The sequence below is a fragment of the Macaca thibetana genome, chromosome X, assembly GCF_024542745.1.
Source record: "Macaca thibetana thibetana isolate TM-01 chromosome X, ASM2454274v1, whole genome shotgun sequence".
NCBI classification, from domain to species: domain Eukaryota; kingdom Metazoa; phylum Chordata; class Mammalia; order Primates; family Cercopithecidae; genus Macaca; species Macaca thibetana.
In genome coordinates this window covers 126,709,083-126,715,841 of record NC_065598.1, presented here as the reverse complement: position 1 = coordinate 126,715,841, position 6,759 = coordinate 126,709,083, and the positions used below count along the sequence as shown (strand labels likewise).

The 6,759-nt window shown below is 40.2% G+C and overlaps 1 long non-coding RNA gene across 2 annotated transcripts in view; it reads left to right on the top strand.

Annotated features, from left to right (window-relative positions):
* Positions 1–4,930, top strand: part of LOC126946924 (uncharacterized) — a 109,854-nt gene extending 104,924 nt beyond the window's left edge. For both annotated transcript variants that reach the window (XR_007722803.1, XR_007722800.1), the window contains one exon: positions 4,044–4,930. This is a non-coding gene — a long non-coding RNA (uncharacterized LOC126946924). The remainder of the gene's footprint in view (positions 1–4,043) is intronic.
* Positions 4,931–6,759: the final 1,829 nt, after the last annotated feature.

The window sequence follows — 6,759 nt, the reverse complement described above, 5'->3', positions numbered from 1 at the left end:
TTGTCAAACTGCTGATACTTTTTTTTTTTTTTTTTTTTTTTTTTGAGACAGAATTTCACTCTTGTTGGCCAGGCTGGAGTACAATGGCACGATCTCGGCTCACCACAACCTCTGCCCCCGGGTTCAAGGGATTCTCCTGCCTTAGCCTCCCGAGTAGCTGGGATTACAGGCATGCACCACCACGCCCGGCTAATTTTGTATTTTTGGTAGAGACGGGATTTCTCCATGTTGGTAAGGCTGGTCTTGAACTCCTGGCCTCAGGTGATCCAATCGCGTCTACCTCCCAAAGTGCTGAGATGAAAGGCGTGAGCCACCCCTCCAGGCTGCTGATACATTTGTTTAATATTTCTTATTTTACTTTAATGAAGACTAAGAACTTTAGCTATGAAAATGTTCATTAGCCAAATGTCTCCAATTCTCTCAGGTTTTAAAGAATATTTTATTATTTAAACTTTTCCACAACTTTCTTCCCTACTTATGATTCCTTACTACATTGTTTCATAAATCATCTTTTCAAAAGTGTAATTTGAACAAAATTTAGATAACGTCTGAATTAGACAAAATTATTATGTTTCCACTAATAACATAACCCTTTCTGGCCCATTTTGTATACAAAATTACTTGATAACTAAAATTTTTATCCTTAGTAACATAAAATGTCAGTGAAACCCTAAACAGCACTAAATTCTGAACTATCAGATATAGGCATTTATAGATAAGAACAATTCCACAATTTTAGCAACATATTTCCCCATATCACAACCCTGTCTTAATTGAAAATGACCCGGATATTACATGAGCATAAAAAATAACTTTAAGATTTTAATTTACACAAAAATTTATCTAAAACATTTATCTCATTCACCGTACTTATTTTTCCTTTTAATAAGGGAGACATGAGACATCAATCAACATGTGTAAAACAAACAAGACAGGACAACTGGAGAGGAGGAAGCTTGGGAGATTTTAGATCACAGGTGGGAGACAAAGGGTTGCATCCTTTGAGTTTGTGATTAGCTTTTCCAAAGGAAGCAATCACATATGCATTTATCTCAGTGAGACTTTGAATAGAATGGGAGGCAGGCTCGCCCCAAGCCCCCAACTTGAATTAACACCGACATTTTAAAATATCCAGCAAAGACAGTGGGAGGCTGAGGCCACAGATCACCTGAGGTCCAGACCAGCCTGGCCAGCATGGTGGAACCCCATCTCTACTACAAATACAAAAATAACCAAGGGTGGTAGCAGACACCTGCAATCCCAGCTACTTGGGAGGATGAGACAGGAGAATTGCTTGAACCTGGGAGGCAGAGGTTGCAGTGAGCCGAGATTGCACCGTTGCATTGCAGCCTGGGCAATAGAGAACTCCATCTCAATAAATAAATAAATAAATAAATAAATAAATAAATAAATAAAATATCTGGCAAAGACAAACATAAAATTCAGACAAAATGCATGTCGACAATTCTGAAGGCATTTCTATTTTTATTTCACCAATACTTTCTTTAAAATTTTTATTTCACTTTTAATGATTATCCAAGACCCCAGTATAACAATTAACCCAGTGGCCGAATGCGGTGGCTCACGCCTGTAATCCCAGCATTTTGGGAGGCTGAGGCTGGTGGATCATGAGGTCAGGAGTTCAAGACCAGCCTGGCTAAGATGGTGAAACACCATCTCTACTGAAAATACCAAAAATTAGCTGGGCTTGTGTTGGAACCGAACTGTCGATTCCCTCCTGGGCAGGGGTCGCCGCGAAGGATCACCGACACGAGATTCACAGCAGAGAGTTATTTATTACTAGTGCGCTAGGGTCCCAAGCTCTAAGTTGGCCCTGGGACCCCGACTGCTTGTTACAGGCTGTTTATATAGGCAAACACAAGTTCAAACACAGCTTAGGGCGCGAAATTCAAACAAAGCTTTAGGCGCGTGGTAATTGGGTCTGTCTATGGCCTGAGCAAGGTGTCTTGTTCTAATTGGTTAGAGCAGGACCTTATGAGGTTTTTTTCCTGGAGTTGTTGATTCCGGGAACTTCGAGGCAGGGTGGGACCCCCGGAATTGGCAGGGTGGGACCCCATGAGGTTGTTTCTCGGAATTGGCAGGGTGGGACCCTATCAGGGTGGGACCCTATCGAGGCAGGGTGGGACCCTATCCAGAGCCACCTGGTGTTAATTTTTTTAAGTTCTTTTTTTATGAGGCCTAGTTTCTAAGTTTTATGCAGCCTAGTTTCACTTGATGGTGGGCAACTGTAATCCCAGCTACTCGAGAGGCTGAGGCCAGAGAATTGCTTGAACCTGGGAGTTGGAGATTGCGGTGACCCAAGATTGTACCACTGCACTCTAGCCTGGGTGACAGAGTGAGACTCTGTTTCAAAAAAAGAAAAGAAAAAAAACCCCAAACCAATTAACCCAGCAGATTTTGTTCACATGAATGGCCAGAGTACAACCCCTTAAATGCTTGAATTAAGAAAAAGGCTTCAGATTTTAAGTTCTGAGGGTTTTTTCTGCTTGATCTAGTCTATCATTGAAGCTTTTGAGTGTACTTTGTATTTTCATCCTATGATTTCTTCAGTTCCACATTTGCTGTGTGTCCTAGAAAACTCCGTATCTGGTTGGTAATTACGTCAACCATATCCAGAATTGCTTCTGTCATTTTGCTCCTTTCTTTTTCAGAAGTGTCTTGTATTCCCTAATATTGGTTAAAATCAGTATGCACAATTCTCTATCTGACATTTCTTGAATTTCTTTTGGATAGGGATCTGTTGCTGGAGAATTACTGGGTTCCTTTGGAGGCATCCCGTTTCCTTGCTTTTTTATGTTTCCGGTGTCCTTCTGTTGAGATCTGCACATCTTGTGTAAATTGCTTCTTCCAAGTTTGTGAATTCGCTTTGTAAGGGAGGACTTTTTCTTTTTCCCCTCATGTGGGAGCTGCAGGCTCCAATAGCTTGCAACCTTAGCTATGAGATAGCAATATAAGCTTGCCGGTTTTACTTTGCCCCAACAGATAATCCAATAAAGGCTGTGAACCAAAATTCTGGGTAAAGCAGTCTCCATGGCAGTTTGATTTTTAAAGTCTAAACCTCCCCAGACTCCAACAAGGATCGCTGGGGCCAAACTATCAAAGGAAGGCATCACACGTTAACCAGGCCCCCTACTTAGAACAGCAGCACAAAAGCCTAGTTACATGCAACGCCATCCTGCTTTTCCATTAGACAGTAAACTTCAGATTCTAAACAATTTTGGGGCCAAGGAACATTACAACTCTGAGAGAAAATTCCAAGGAGGGCTTAATACTAGACCTTAGAACCTCTGCAGAAGGCATCCTCTTTGGAGAGTTTGAGGTCTGGAGGATCTTCCAGAGCGTCCTCTTGTGGGATCCAAACTTAGACTTCCAGACGTCTCTGGCGTTACTTAGGTGAGCACTGGTGCCACTTTACATGCATTCCCTCTAGAGCCTTCTATGAACTTTATAAGAATAGCCATGAACTGTAATAAGAACTGAATGCCGGGTGGGCCTTTTTGTTCCTTAGCCAGTAGAGTACAATAAGGAAATAATTTAGCATAACTCAGTTCTAAAAAGTGCCAATATTTTAAAACCTATTATTATTTCCAAGAATAATTAATTATTATATTTGAAAAGTACTCAATTTGTAAGTGAAGATAACTTGTTTTAATAGTCATACTACAGGATAATTTGAACATTAGTTTATAAGTTCATATTATATGTGAATCGTCAACAGATGATAACACATGGCCCAGACATTTTAAATTACTTCATCTCACTATGTTTGACCTACCATATATTTTTCGAATTATAATTTCTTAAAGTTCTTCTAGAGTAAAATATAAGAAAACTCAAGCCCTCAAAAGTATATATTGATATGGATTCATGCAGATATTATAAGGTGTTCTAAAGATTTTGTACAAAATTACAAACAGTATACATTGAATTATTTTGAAAGCAAAATGTGTGTGGGACTGTGTATCTGTATCATATCTGTCTCGATGTATACACAGTTTTTAAATGACATATATATATTTTAGACAGGCTCTCACCCTATCACCCAGACTGGAATACAGTGGCATGATCGTGGCTCACTGCACCATCGACCTCCCTGGGCTGAAGTAATCGTCTCAACTCAGACTTCCAAGTAACTTGAACTACAGGTACACACCACCGTGTCTGGCTATTTTTTGTAGAGCCAGGATCTCACTACATTGCCTGGGCTGGTCTCAAACTCTTGGGCTCAAATGATCCACCTGCCTCAGCCTCCCAAAGTGCTGGGATTACAGTTGTGAGCCACCACACCTACCCAATGCCATATATTTTACTTTTTATTATTTTTTTTGAGACAGTCTCGCTGTCGCCCGGGCTGGAGTGCAGTGTTGCTATCTCGGCTCACTGCAACCTCCGCCTCCCAGTATCAAGCGATTCTCCTGCCTCAGCCTCCCAAGTAGCTGGGACTACAGGCACCTGCCACCACGCCCAGCTAATTTTTGAATTTTTAGTAGAGACAGGGTTTCACCATGTTGGCCAGGCTGGTCTTGAACTCCTGACCTCGTGTGATCTGCCCCTCGGCCTCCCAAAGTGCTGGGATTACAGTTGTGAGCCATCATACCCGGCCTAATGCCATATATTTTAAATCATAGTCAGTGTTATAGTGAGTCCATGTTTGAATATGATAGTATTGGCCAACAAATTTATATTATTAATTCATATTTATATTAAGACAGACATTAATGAAACGTAGCTGCATGTGAGTAGTGTGAATACTTCCATCTTAAAGTTTTCTTAGGTTACACATCTAGGTGACGGAATGTGAGAGATGCCTATCTCAACTATCATTTATTGAATTTTGTTATATTTCTTTTGAGATTTTAAAGATAAAATTTAAGGTAAGAATTAGGGATAAAAATTTGAGAAGAATTAAAAACTAATTCTGAAGTATAAGTATGTATAATATATATTTATGTTATATATAATATGTATTTATATATGTTTTCATGTATGTATAGGTGGATTTTTAGGTTTTCATTTTGTTGCACAGGCTGGAGTGCAGTGGCACAGTCCTGGCTCACCGCAACCTCTGCCTTCTGGGTTCAAGCAATTCTTGTGCCTCAGCCTTCCGCGTAGCTGGGATTACAGGTGCCTGCACCACTCCCAGCTGTTTTTTTTTTTTTTTTTTTTTTGTATTTTAGTAGAGACAGCATCTCACCATGTTGCCCAGGCTGGTCTTGAACTCCTGAGCTCAGGCAATCCGCCCATCTCGGTCTCCCAAAGTGCTAGGATTACAGGCGTGAGTTACTGCACCTGGATGAGAGCTTATTTCTTAACAACTCATCCAATCAAGTAATTCTTTGCAAATATTTTATTGTTTAAAATCCAGATATTGCAAATTTTTTATAACAATGTCAAAAACTGTTCAAGAATCACATGTGAAAATTTTCACTCTAAAACATGATGTATAGCTAAATCCAATTTAAATGTAAATTTACTGTGGTGTTCGCATATATATGTAGAACTTTTATCTATGTATTGAAAGTGGGACAAAATATGGAAAAAGTTATCAGTGTTTAATACACAGTTTTATGACATTGCTTTTCTTTTGATCAGCACATAGTTTCTTTTTACTTCTTTGCAAATTCCACATCTTTTCTACTAATGAGAAAATATAGGATTGAATCCTAATGGAAAAACGGTAAGACACATACACAGCAAAGTCATAGGATATGGTCGTAAGCCATTGCCATTTCATGACACTGGAAAATATTTCTGTACCAATTATTAAATAATGAAACCATGAGGCAAAATCCTGTGATCCATCTGATTAGCATTTATAGTCATTCCTGTATTTGTGTACATTCAAGAAGGGTTGTGTGTGTCAGTCAAGCTTAAGAGCTGTCTGGACCCTTATCTTAGAGCTCTACTAAGTAGCAATAGCAGCCTTCCCCTCAACATGTAAGACCTAATGCCTAGGTCAGAACATAGAGTAGAACTCCCAGGGAACCTGGGTAGAGTCAGGACAAGAACCACATGGCCTGGTGCTTAGATTTGCTCTTCTCCAAGACCTTAGAGGTAAACATTTGTTGCTGCTTTTTTTGTTTGTTTGTTTGTTTCCGTAGGCATGGATCCCTGAAGTCTGTCCCTGTTACTACAAGACATTTTGATATCATAATAAAACACTTCAGATATGATGCTGAGTGAAAAAGCAGAAAGGGGAAGACTTGGTTGTGCGGGTACTGAGTTCTTTTCCTTTTCTTTTCTTTCTTTCTTTTTTTTTTGAGACCGATTCTCGTTCTGTCACCCAGGCTGGAGTGCAATGGAGCGATCTCGGCTGGCCATTACTGAGTTCTTGAAAAGAGGAGATGTTTGATGAGGGTGAGTGGATTAGATCTCAGTTTAATATCCAATGGGGCCAGACGTGGTAGGATTACGAGGTGGGTGGCTCATCTGAGGTTAGGAGTTCCTGACCATCCTTGTCAACATGGTGACACCCGTCTCTGCTAAAAATACAAAAACTAGCTGGGCATGGTGGTGCGTCCCTGTAATCCCATCTACTTGGGAGGCTGAGGCAGGAGAATTACTTGAACCCGGGAGGCAGAGGTTTCCGTGAGCCAAGACTGCGCCACTGCACTTCAGCCTGGGCAACAAGAGAGAAACTCTGTCTTAAAAAAAAAAAAAAAAAATCCAATGGAAGCCAAAAGCAAAATGCTGACTGGAATACGTTTATGCAAGTCAAGCAAAATGTTAAATAGTTTT